This window comes from Alligator mississippiensis, chromosome 11 (genome assembly GCF_030867095.1).
Source record: "Alligator mississippiensis isolate rAllMis1 chromosome 11, rAllMis1, whole genome shotgun sequence".
NCBI lineage: Eukaryota > Metazoa > Chordata > Crocodylia > Alligatoridae > Alligator > Alligator mississippiensis.
Window position 1 is genome coordinate 39,370,258 of NC_081834.1, and position 14,094 is coordinate 39,384,351.

A 14,094-nucleotide genomic window follows, 5' to 3' on the forward strand; every position below is an offset into this window, starting at 1 on the left:
ATGAACAATTCTGCTTAAGCTGACGGGTTCTACTTTACAGTGCGTGCTTCTACACAAGATACTTAATGCACAGAAGACTAATTCTACTGTGCATTAGCATGGCTGACAAAAACTGCACTAATGCGCAGTAGATTTAATCTAATGCACATTAATGTCACTTAAAAAGCATTCATGTGCACTAATGCGTAGTAGCACTGATTATGGCGCATTAAGTTAGTGCCTGTAATAATAATTGCGGCTCATTAATGAATGTGGAGATGCAGCCAGCGAGTTGTATTTTGAGATCAAAATGAATGTAATCTGGACGCTGGCTAATCCGCAATCACTTAAGAAGCACTGGGGAATTGAAACCCCCTGTTTACTATCTAAAAGTGTCAGAGAAATTTTCCCTTTTAAACTCTTAAAGACGCATTGCACTAAAGCTGTTTCCCTCTTCTCCCCCTCCATTTGTTCAGCCCAAGCAATGAGGCAACAACAGTAGCATCAATGTGAAATACAGTAGATGGGAAGTGAGGGAATGGGAAATTTCTTCAAGATGCACAGAATACAACCATACCCCCAGTCAGACACAGCACAGGCCTTCACATGAGAGGAACTGTGTTTAAAAGAAATACTGAGGAGGGTGTGCATGGGGAGGAAGGCAAGAGGTGGGGAATGAAAGCATGTGTTGTCAAGTGTTTGTTGTTGCTGCTGTTTTTTGGCCCTTTCCCCACATATCTGGAATAAATAGCCCTGTATTTCAAATGAAAGTAGGTTCTTTTTATTGAATTTGGTACTTTGGAGTTTCTTCCTCCCACCACTCCAGTAGCAAGGCCCTGCCCCATTACTAAAGGGGCAACAGAGCTTGGGCTTTCCCCTCCCTTTCTTCCCTTTTTCTCCCTCTCTTGCCCTCTCTTCTTGGGTCTACCAGGTCATCCTGTCCCTTTGGGGTATCCCCCTGGTTGCCTTGGGTGTAGTCCTTCCCCGCTTCCCCTCCCCCCATGTTATTTGGCTGTTACTCATGTTTGTTGAGTGCTATCACAGCCCACTAGCAGGCTAAGGAGTTTGAAACAAGACAGTTGCCAGGTCCAGGTGCAGTCAACCCCTGATTATGCAAAGATGGAAGTAGAGGAGTCAGGTGACTCGCATCGCCCCTTATAAACGCAAGCCTCAGGCCAGAGAGGCAGCAGAAAGACTGATGAGATTTGAAGCCTGATAGATGATTAGTTGTATTTGATGAGGGTTGGGACAGAGCAGTCTGAATGAGTACAAAGAACTCCTGGAGAAAGTGGACTGCAGTTTTCCCATGGAAGCATGGTGAGGGGAAATAGGCAAGTCAGTAGTTCCACTAAGCTATGCGACTCCTCAAGAAGCACCAGCACATGTAATGGTTAGGATAATGATTCTCAACCAGGGTGACCTGAGATGCTTTCAAGGGTGCCACACAATGTTAGGTTTACATATGTGATTGACAAGATAAACCCAAGGATTTTAAATAAGAATCCAGAGTTGTGGTCTTTCTGAATTCTTTGTAATAGAAAAACTGCTCTTATTATTTTTCTCAAGGCAAAAAAAGAAGAGTGAAAACTAAGAGCTGGTACTTTCCAAGGAGAACCTCAAGTCTATCCAGGCAGGGCTGGTCCAGGGGGGTGCACTGGTGCACTTACATCTCCCCTTGATTTCTGCTCCACCCAGAACTTAAAACCAGCTGCATGGCAATGGCAGTAGCATTTCCAGTTGGGCAGTGCTGAGGGAGTCACTTGGCTTCATGACTCATTATCATCTACTGTATCCCTTTTAAACTCTTCATTCCATACTCTTCTTACTGCTGCCAGATATGTGGACCCCACAAATGGAAATCACCTGTGCCACTTTCTGCCCAGAGTTGGCTCAGGTCTCAGCAAGGTTAGGAGGAGGTAAGAGGCTGCACAGTTGTGCTGTGCGGCAGTCCTGAGAGAGGGCCCAGCAAGTGGAATTTCCTGAATCTCCTGCAGGGGGAGCCACATGTCTTCCAGGAACCCTCTTATCCCCAAAGGATTTCCAGGACCATTTTCTACTTCTGGTTTTACAAAAGCCCCTGCCTGCCCAGCACCTCTGGAAACATTCTGGTGTTGCTTTTGTCGTGTCCTGCTGACTTCACCCCTTTTCTTCCATTTGGGCTGGATTTGCACGTTCCAAACTGAACATGATCTCCCAGCTGAAACAGGGGGAAGAGCCATGGGTCCCAGATCAGCAAGGCAGATTCTGAGAGGCACACCCCTAGGTGAGGAATTAGTTGAATGGGTGCAGAAACTGTCCGACACTGACCTAATGTTCTGGGATTCCCACCAGGGCCACAATGGCACCCTGCAAGTCTGCACTACCTCAGCCTACCCCAATCAGGATTGTCCCTCGCAGGTGCTGTGTCCTTATGACAAGACATTGCTCCTAGATTTTCTGCAGGTGTGACTGATCCTCAGCTTCAGAACACACCTCCCAAGAGGTCTGGTGGGACAAGGAGACAGGAAGGATCCCGTTGTCTTTCTCCTTAGATGAAGGGTTTGAGAGGGATTCGGCTCCTGGTTTTAGTGTCTCCCAGCCACTATTTTGAGTCTCCACTTCCCATGTCCCTTTTGCCTCTAGCACAGAGAGTGATTCCCATCTGTATTGTCTCTTTGCTTGTCTGTGTCTTTCTCTCCCAGTAAGAAATGGGACAGTGAGCGAGAAGGAGGGGAATCTCCAGCAGCTGTGTGGGAACTAGTGGGACATCCCTGGGAAGAGCTTCAGGGGACCTTTGCCAGTGTCCTGAGCAAGAAGAAGCTTATAGAAGTTAATGGGGATAGCAGAGAAACCTCTCCCAGAGGAGCCTGGTGAAATCTGTTTGCCAAAAGGGAGGCTTAGAGGATGCGAATGCCAAAATCTACAGTGAAAAGAAACCATATCGATGTGTGGACTGTGATAGGACCTTTAAATTCATGGGAGACCTATACATTATGCAGTCCACAAAGGAGAGAAATCCCATGTGTGCCCTGCATGCGAGAGAGGGTACCTGGGGAGGAGTAAGTTTAACACCTGTCTTCAGAAACAGCTAGGGAACAAACCATACCACTTCCCAAAATGGGTTCATAAGTAGATCAGATTTGCTGATTTCTGCTGGGATTATAAAAGGATGTCTACTTTTGTATTATGGTGTTCTTATTTGCTTGCATTTTTCATAATTAGGGAATTTTAATAAAGATTGCTTTTGCATTTACTCCATTAGAGGACTCATTTTGCATGAGAAGTGGGTCAAAAGGAAACCGCAGACTCACAACTCTATTCCAGGGGTCAACACCTGATAAAGGTTTTCCTGCTTGGTGGGAAGATTGGTACTATCTGGTAAGAAGTGGGATGCATATAATGTCACCAAGAGATGTTTTAGTGTTTGGAATATTGTAAACAAAAGTGATTTTGACTGGTGTATAATAGAGGGGTCTGGGAATCCTTAATGCTTTGTTGCGGGGGGCGGGCAGGGGATGGATATCCAAATGTAACACCTATAACCTGCTGCAAATAACCTGGCTAGCACCATGTACTGGCTAGTTACCAGTGTTAATAATAACTTGGCTTGTTGTAGACAATAAACTTAGCAGAGATTTTTGTCACTTGGATGGGGCGTACTCATTCTTTCTGTAACAATGAAGCTATGGTGGGAAGATAGCAGCAGCACCACAGATGATATCTTGATAAGGCTTGCCCGTAGACTACCCAAACTGGGGAGGAAGGGTGCTTGAGCCTAACAAGCTTGAGAACCGCTGGTCTAACTGTACTAAACAACCATTACAGTAATGCTGTAATGTGGCAATGTAGTAATATTCTGCTTTATTGTTTGTGCATCTTAAATTCTTTCCTGTATTTGTATAACCATAACCTTGTTGTATGATAATATTGCTAAGCAGAATATTGGTATATCCCAGCCTACGAGCACATATTTAGCACAAATATCAGTTTCGCCTCCCACATAATATATGCCTAGTGTATATCAATGCCAACCATCTTCAAGCAGGCTGAATCTCTCCTACTATACAATTGCATAAATAAAAAATCCCAGACCTCACACTCCCAAACCTGCTTTATGGGATTAAAGATGAATTGGCTAAAAGTGTTTGCAACTCTACAAGGGAATATGCAGAACAAAAAGTAGACAGACACGGAGCAAGAGTACGTGGCTGAGTGTAACAGGATGGCTACGCAACAATGTTTAACCCACTGGGTAGTCATCTTTCTATGCATTATGAATTTCTGGGATGATGGGTAGATATCCTCCCCTTAATGGAAACAAAAAGGCGGGGAATGTAGGTCTCACTAGTTAATATAACTATTAATCAGCACATATTCAAATCACAGAAACACTCTGTTAAGCACTGACTAAAACAAGGCTCACTAAAGAGCTAGGTATTCCCATATATAATTTTTAGGGGGTATTGACTAGAAAGTGCTGGGAAAGTTGGACTGTAGGCTCCTCATGATGTCAGCAGATAGAGAGTGACTGATCAGTCCTGACAGGACATTAAAAGAAGGGCCAGGATGACCCTGGTAAACATGTTTTCCTACTTGGTGGGCAGGTAGCACTATTTGGTGAGACCTGGGATGCATAAGGTGTCACCAAGAGATATTTTAGTATTAGGTGAGAACTAGGATGTGTAAGCTGTAAACAAAAAATATTTTGATCATAGCATAGTCTGCACACAGGCCACCCAAATAAGTGAGTCTAATATGATCAGTCAGGGGCAGATGCAGAAGGGGTGCAGTGCTGTGGTCACAGCCACCTTTTGAACCATGTTATGGAAGCAGCAGCTGGGGACTAAGTCCCTGAATCAGGTAAGAAAGCCGCCCTGCCACCACAGCTCTCGGCACCCCCTCTGTTTCCCTCCTGCCTGCTCAGTGGTGCATCCCTTTGCCTCTCCTTCCTTCCCCCCCAATGCTGCTGCTGTCCCTCTCTGACCTGGGGGTGGAGGTACTCCAGAGTTGTGCCTGGCTTGCTCCAGCCAGGCTGCATAGGAAGCCAGGCTCAGCTGGGACAGCAGCAGTGGCAATGGCAATGGCAATGGGCAGGTTCCTCCCTTCCTACTTGGTCCCTCTGGGTGTTCCCTGCCAGTCTGGGAGCAAGCTCAGGTAAAGGGAATCCATCTACTGCTGCTCCTCTGGTGTGGTCTGCCTGACATGGTGGGAGTAGGGAGACACAGGGAGTGGGGGTACAGGCAGCCACCCCTGCAGCACCAGTAGCTATTCCTGTACCTGCCTTTACAAAATCCTGGATTCACCCATGTGACCAGTAACACCTAATGCCCTGACAGGCTGGTGACCACCTGACAATAGCAAGCCTGAAAACAGTAATTTTAATTGTCTACCTGCCTTGACTATTGTGCCACCTTCCAACTCAACGTGGAAAACACAGCCTGATTGAGGAGATGCTCAGTAGAGGGTATGCTCATTAATCAGTTCTCACTCCCTCCAGTCCTCCAGGGTTATTGGCTACCTTCTCTGTGATATTCCAGGGTCAGTCTGTTCAAACCAGCCTCAGTTTGGGGGCCCTTAGGGAGTTAACCCTTTCCTACCACCCTAAGGTAGCCTCTGATTCAGTGACCCAAGTGACCCAAGCCAGGAGATTTTGTTGGGAGGATATTGGTTGCCTGACACCTGAACTTGGGGTATGGTGGGACTGGGAGAGGCAGGGAAAGCTTTGGGGCACCAGAGACAACAGAAGGAGCAAGCTGAAAAGGGGAACTGAGAGAAAAATGAGAAAATAGCCAGATGCCCTAGGAAAGGGTGAGATGCTGTGAATCCATGGAGGAATGCAGAAAAAACAGGACATGGGTAAGAGAAAGAGGAGAGTGATTAGAAATAATGCTGAATAGGATGAGAGAGAATGAAGGGACAGGGAGGGGAAGGAAGAAGGAAGTGCTGCATGGAGATTCCTCCCAAAGTTTCTCATATGCACTTGGCCATCCGGACAATTTTGGAGCCTTTGCAAAGCTGTTCTTCATTTTGGTGCAATTCTCCCTTCTTTTTAAGCCTGGCAGTTGCCTACTGTTTATAGATAGCATTGAACAATTGGTTCTTGGGCCACCCCCTTGGATTTCCCAGTAGCTGTGTGTGGGGCAGAGTCATGGTATTTGCTGACCAACTTGGTTGTATCCCCCAGTGCCAGTAGGAAATGTGCTGATGCCTCACTTCAGGAAGTGCCTGGGCCTGTCTATGGGATGCTGCCCTGAAGCTCCTTTGGCCCTGTGCTGGATCTCTCCCTGCCTGGTGGGGGTCCCTTCGCTGGGCAATGTATGCTTGGCTGCTTTCTAGAGGTGACTCCTCCATGGTTCCAGGTGTACCACAGGAGGATGAAATGAGACAGGGCCGTCTCTGAGACAGTCTCTTGGGGCCAGATGCCATTCCTCCTGTTTGATGTCCATGAGGAGTTAGGTGGATCAAGGCTGGGTCTTCCTCTCTCTATTAGGACTTAAGGTCCTGAGGGCAATCCTCCTTCAGTCTGCTTGAGTCCTTGGACAGCCATGGACTTTTGTACTAAGAGCTTTTCAGACTGAAGCATGCTTGGAGCTGAGCCACTGATGCTGGCAGCTGCACAAGAATTAACCAGGGATGAAAGCAAAGTGGGGATTCTGCGTTGTCCCCACACTCCCTTGTGTCTGACACTTTCCAGGTCTGCCTTTAGTTAGTCGTCTAATGACACCTGACTGTCCCCTATTTTTTTCACCGTCTTCCTTCTTTTCATGGGAACAATGGCTTTGGGATTATTTTCACATTCTTGAAATCCCTTCTTTTCTTGCCTTGCTTTTAGCAAAGACAAGCCAAGAAAGACAGTCTGAAAGTACAGCAAGGTGTTTGCACAGTGTCCCACAGCTACAGGGATTCATATCAGCTTGTATTAACATCCAAGCAGCTCAGTTTCCTGCCCCCCTGCCCCACCTTCAACTCTGCAAGCCATGGGCAGAGCCATGGGGTCAGAGGGTAGCGGACTATTTGAATGCCATGTAATTAAATGCATCTTAGGAAACAAAACTCCAGAGTTCAGGCTACAAGAAACTGGCACAGTCACATGTACAAGTGCCACCTGCAGCAGAAACATGGGAGTGCAATGATGCACACAATACAGATGCACATATGACTTATGAGAAAAGGCTGCAGGAATTGGGATTCTTGAGTCTGGAGAAAAGAAGTCGTAGGATGGATTTGATAATAGTTATCAAATAACTGAAGGACCCTCAAGATTAATTCTGCCCCTTCTCAGTTCCAGCCAGATTTCCTTCCTTCAGGACAGTCTGGCAACAGAACAACACCAGCCTGTGAGTCGGCTCGAACTCAAGGTATTTTTTACACTGGTGATTTGTCACAGATCTTCTATTTGGAAGGGAAAGGGAATGCTTTCCTTTCCCCAGGCTGATGCCATGACGTGCATGTTTTCTGGGCACTCCTTTCCCTAGCCTCCATGGCGCATCCAACCTTCCCATTGCAGAGAGAGGTTTCAGAGCCCTGTTAGAAAGCTTTAAAGTTACCCAGACCCTCTTATGAAATGCTTTGTACTTTAGAACAGAATACTGTATTAAACAGGCAGTTCCCAATCTACTTTGCTTTCTCCTCCCTGTCCCCATCAAGAAAACTGGAACCTGCTGTGGAATTTCTCACAGACACAAAGGAAGCAATTCTTGGCTATGTAAGTAACTTACTTTGGGGTTTGCATCAGAAGGAGACAGACAGGTTGTGGTAATGTGATTGGAAGCTAGGCTGCAGACATTATTAGCAGCTGAAATGCCCCACTGATGGGTACAGACTGCAGATCCAGCATGAGCCTAAGTTAAGACATGCTAAAACTTGGATAGATCAAAGTGCCCAGTTTATAATCAGTAAACACTTTCCTGGGAAAATGAACCAAGCCCTGTTAGTTCATGTCCCCAGTGCTGGACCAAGGCAAGGTCCAGATAATTGCTTTGTGCAAAGTAGCAACAGTAACTAAAAGTAACAGCTGCAGTAACTTGGATTTTTAAAAATCTTTTAATAAAAAGAACTGAGTGATATGTAGGCAGCCAGAATTATATTGAGATAAGAGTGTATTGTTGTTAATTGGCCATAGTAAGCAGAAGTGTATAACCACCTGTTGTCAGACTTGGCTATTTGCAGAGTGTGGAGGTGGGGGATATTTTGGTTAAGCTACAGAGATGTGACAGAAGCAGAAGGCTCCAGCTCCTGAATGCCTACAGAGGGAACCTTTGTAGATGTGACAATGAGCCTAGCCAGCAAAGTGCAGAAAGCAATGTGTGTGCAGCTGAGCCAGTGATAAGATCAAATAGAGCAAAAGGCCTGAAAGAAAATACTCTCCAAGAAGGCCTTGCTATAGACAACCCACATATTCTATATCATCACTTTAGCTTAAAATTGTTAGCATTAGCGATTGATGGATTACATGTAGTTTTGCTATAATACATATGTTTGTGTTAAGGTTCTTCGATAACCTTAGATAAAAACACTTGCTTGTTTTCTGCCTTCATTGCTATGATCTCAGTGGAGATGATAAATGTAGGCAAAAAGCAAGCAAGGCAGAGGCAAGCTGTATTCCAAGATGGTGAAGGAAGGAGATAAGAAACCCTCTCTTCTGGAACTGTTATATTTTTCGTGGACATAAACCCCAGCTAACTGGCACCTTCCCAGTCTGTAGACAAACTGCATCAGTCCAGTTCCCAGAGTCCCAGTGACACACAGACATGTTATACACCTGCAAACTAGAGAGTGACTGGCTAGGGTGTAGTACTTCAGAAAAGGACCTGTGTGGCACAGTGGACCATAAGCTGAAGATGAGCCAGCAGTGTGTTTCTCTTGCAATAGCAGACTGGGCTGTGGTAATAGGAGTGTTACTTCCAAATCAAGGGGAAAATATTCCCAATCATTTGGCAAAGGTGAGCCTTAGCTTCAAGAAAGATGGACAAATTTAAGATTCCAGTGGAGACCAACAAAAATGATTAGAGGTCTGGGACATATGACTTATGAGGAAAGGCTGAAGGAAGTGGGATTCTTTAGTCTGAAGAAGAGAAGTCTTAGGGGGGATTTGGTAATAGTCTTGAAATATCCAAAGGGTGGTTATCTGGAAGATGGAGATATGCTATCGCAGGGGACAGGTAGAAGGCAGGGTAGAGGCAAGGAACCATGGTCTTAAATCACAGCAAGGGAAATGAAAGCTGGATGTTAGGAAGAACTTGCACCGTGAGGATGGTTAAGCATTGGAACAATCTCCCTAGAGAGGCTGTGCAAACTGAGATGGCTTAGCAGGGATGATCCAGCCTTGAGCAAGGGGTTGGGTGACCTCCTGAGGTCCCTTCTAGCCCTGCTTGTCTGTGATTCTGCCCCATCATACCCTCCTGGAATCCACCCTCATTAGTAGGGGTCTGCCAAACTCGAGGTGGATGCCGGCTGTTTTCACATACAGATCGTGGGCCAGCAGCCATGTTCACAGGCCAAGTGCGGCAGATGCCCCCATGCTGCTGATTGCCTGACGGACCTTGGTGGTTCCACCCCTTGCTGCTGATTGGCTGCGAGGGCTGTCTGTCATGCAGCCCTACCCTTCACTGCTTGGTGTAGAATGGCAGGGCCATATGACAGACAGTTCTTGCAGACAATGAGGGGTAGGGCTAGCAGCCATCTTGCTGTACCAGTGGTCTCTGCCCTCCTCCCCTCCCATGCAGTGTGCTGTGCACCTGGGCCACAGCGGCCACAAGGACTGCTTGCTCCTCAAAGGGAGCCAGCATTTTATTTTCAGTAACTTTTTTTCAGGGAGACCGCTGAAAGCACTGAGTCGATGCTTTTTTGTGGAGGCTACCCAAAATTGCAGTTGCCGTGAAGATCGTGATTTCCGCCAAAATCATGATTTTTGAGGTCCCTAATCATTAGTTTAGGGATGGCAGAAGATAATAGGGTGTCAGAGAGGTTGAATGGCTGTCAATGGACCTGTTCTCTAGGATTCTCTCTCATCCCTGATTGAACCTGGCTCCCTCATCAGCCTCTACGTCCTCCGGTGGCAGTGAGCTCTACTAGTTAACTATGTGCTGCGTACAAGAACAACCTCCTCTTCTTTGTTTTAAACCCGCCTCCTCTTAATCTCAATGGGTTCTTGTATCCTGGGAATTGGTGCATCATAGTTCCCTATTCATTTTATTTATATCCTTCATGTTTTGGTAGATCTCTATCATATTCCCCATCAGCCTAATCCTTTCCTCACTTTTCTAGCAATTGCTCCATGCCTCTGGTCATCTTTGTTGCTCTTCACTTTACCTTTCACAATGGCACCACATTCTTTTTGAGATGGGAAGACAAGAATAGCACACAGTATTGAAGATGTGGGTGGACCAAGGATTTTATACAGTGGATAATGACATTTTCTGTTTTGTTTACTGTATGGTCATTTTTAGCTGAAAAGCCCCCAAATATTGCACAACGTGATGCAAATGAAGCCTGTTTAGGCTTGCCTATTGGTCCCTTCCACTTAGATCTCCTGGGTCCCCAGCTGTTATGGGGAGAGTGCTTGTAGGACCTTGTCACACATTATACCTAGGGCATGTTAACTGCACTTAAAATATGACTGTCCGTGTGTTCAAGCAGGAAGATGTGTGCTAAATGCAATCTTATCATAGTAAAGTTAGGGTTTTTCCACATTGTGTCTGTAACATGCTATGCTATCATGGGACTGCTCCATAGAGATAATACCAGCAGTGCCCCACTGGAGCTGGGATCAACAAACAGCTGTTTGCTGGTCCCAGCCCTCCCACGCCACCGTGGTTGTACACCAGCCCTGATGTGCTGTTAGGATTGGGACTGTCTAACAGTTGCTTGTCGGTCCCAGCCCTTCCATCTTACCAGAGTCTGCCCCAGGCAGCTTCCAGACATGTTAGCTTCCCAGACATGTTATATTTTGATTGCTGTAAGCATTACTGTGTAACTGCTCAGAAAACTTTCTAAATTATAGTAATGCTTTCATCAGTTTAAATATAACATGTGCCAAGTCTCCTATGTAGCAGGGCCTTTACGCTTCTGGGTTTTCCCTCTTTTGGTGTTCAGAGAGGGTTTTTCTCTTCTCCCTTTGGCCACCAGGTTTGCAGGAGTATTTGTAGAACATTGTCTTTTCTCATGTGCACCTGGCACTGCATCTAGTCCTACTTTAGCAGTAGTCTCAGTTAGTGAAGCAGATTTTCTGTACAGAGGATTGCTGTTTGTGTGACATTTTTGTTTTTAACTAAAGTTTTGAAAGCCTTCAGTCTATGTGAGCTGTTTCCTATTAATAATGCCAAAAGCAAATCTAGTAGAAGCATACTCCTACAGCAGTGGATTACAGCTGATGCTGGCTTGAAAGCCAGTGGTAGATGTATTTTATTTATCAACCATGGGGGAAGCAGGCTCCAGCTGAAAAGAAATTCAGGTCCAGCAATATGTAAAGCCTAGCAGCCATTTAGCTGCTAAGCATAAAACAAATAATAGCATAAAAACTCTTGTCAAAAGAGTTGACATCATTCTCCCCTTGTACTCGGCCTTGGTGAGGCCGCAGCTGGAGTACTGCGTCCAGTTTTGGGCTCCACAATTCAAAAAGGATGTGGAGAAGCTTGAGAGAGTCCAGAGAAGAGCCACGCGCATGATCAGAGGTCAGGGAAGCAGACCCTACGATGACAGGCTGAGAGCCCTGGGGCTCTTTAGCCTGGAAAAGCGCAGGCTCAGGGGTGATCTGATGGCCACCTCTAAGTTTATCAGGGGTGACCACCAGTATCTGGGGGAACGTTTGTTCACCAGAGCGCCCCAAGGGATGACGACTAGGTCGAACGGTCATAAACTACTACAAGACCGCTTCAGGCTGGACATAAGGAAGAATTTCTTTACTGTCCGAGCCCCCAAGGTCTGGAACAGCCTGCCATGGGAGGTGGTTCAGGCGCCTACATTGAACACCTTCCAGAGCAAACCTGATGCTTATCTTGCTGGGATCCTGTGACCCCAGCTGACTTCCTGCCCTTGGGGCAGGGGGCTGGACTCGATGATCTTCCAAGGTCCCTTCCAGCCCTAATGTCTATGAAAGTCCATGAAATCTATGAAGAAAAAAAAAAAAGCCTAGGTCTATAAAGCCTGATAACTGTGCTGAGATCAAGGCCCCATAAAAGATCATAAACCCATTTTTCAATATGTAGGTATTATCTATGTCATCTGTGATGTGTAGACCTTGTTGGGCTATGCATTAATATAATAACTGGCTAATTCTTTAACAAGTTGTACAGAAGCCCTGATAATGGCGTGAACTGAAATAGGCCCCGGTGGCCACGTCTACATGAGATGCTGATTGTGCAGTTGTTACTGCACAGTCATTTAGTACTTGCGTATGCATACACAAGTATTAAATGACTGCACAGTAACCAGCGCTACTACGTAGTAGCATCCCCACATGGCTTCCTGGTGACACTGACTGCACAGTAGCTGGTTATTACTGTAAACTACTGTCACATCATGGTTCGTGCCACACAACACTACTGCACAGTAGTAACAAGCTACTGTGCAGTAAGCATCTTGTGTGGACATGGCCAGAATAGGAATTTAGGTATACTATGTATGGCTTCCACAGAAGTGCTGGAAAAGTAGCTAGTTAGTTTTAGAGGTACCCCTAAGGCCAAGAGGTAGGGAATGAAATGATCAGACTAGTACAAAACGTCAAAATAAAGATCAGAGTGACCTGGCAAAAAGGTGTTTCTATCTGGTGGGAAGGCTGCAGTAATTGATGAGAAGCAGGATGTGGATGAAGTCACCTAAAGATGTGTTAGTAATTGCTGAGTAGTACCATCAGTTTTGATCAGTGTATGAAGAAGGGCCTGGGACCCCTTAATACTTTATACTAAGCTTAAGGGTTATATTCATGTATGTAAAATGCCTACTAGTGACCCAGCTAGCACCATGGACTGCGGCTGGTCGTGGAAGTTAGTGTCTAGGCTTGTTTGTAGAGGAGTTCTTTGTCACTAAGAACTGATGCCTGTGGTCTCCTTTCTGTAACAATGAGGTTGTTAAGGGCACACCATCATAGATGGTATCCTAACTGTGTGCACAGACCTTCCAAACTGAGGGAGCCTCATGTGACCAGTGACACCTAACATCTGAACAACTCTAATGAGGTCAGATAACAACATTGGCCTGACAACACTGGTGACTCCCTGGAGACCTACAATGCCTACAAGAAGCCTCAATACGATATGACAAACCTGTGTTACCACCAGTCTAACAGTCATCTTGCTCAGACCAAACTGGCTAGGCCACATGTCAGTAGCAGTTTAGAGTAGCCAGGTCTTGGACTGTGATGCTTTCATATCAATTTGAGCTCCTTCTGCTCTGTGCCCTGATGCCAGACAGCTAGGACAAGCTCCTTGCATAGGTCCAAGAAGGTTTTGCCTCTTCAAGTAGAAATTCTGGGGTTACTGCTGGTCACCCCATATCTGCAAAGCAGCTTGGTCCCACTATCCAGTGCTGCTTCTCCTGACCCAGAATTGCCACCCTGCCTTATGTGGGAGCAGCAATGGCAGCTTGTACCAGGTAAGTAAAGCTGATTTTTATGCCACTACTCCCTGGTTAAACTATCCCCTACCATCACCTGTAACCATCACCTTTTTGGCAGGCATATCACAAATTAGTCCCACAAAAATGCTGCTTGGATCCCCTTTTCCTGTCCAATCTGCTTCTCTGCTTTCTGCTTCCAGCCCTGTGCTCCCTACCTGATCTCATGCTTTGTTTTCTGCTTCCTGCCCTATCTACTGATATGCTGCCACATGCCACACAGAGACTGCCCGTGCCACAGGTTGGCCACCCTGGACTAAAGCAGGCTTCACCAAAGGCCAACCTCACAACCCCAGAGTGCCCATGAGAGTAGATTTGTGTGACAGGGATCCAGAGGTTCCTGCAGACACAGCAGCAGACCAAGCCTTGCGTGTGGAGGTTGCAGCACAGGAGCACAGGCAAAGGCAAAGCCCCTGTGTGTGGCTGGGAGCTACATTACCAGAAGGGGTTCTGCCACCAAGGGGCGGTGTGTGTAGAGCTGGGGTCCCAACAGCTGTGAGTTCAAGGTTGGGTGTGTGTCCCTGG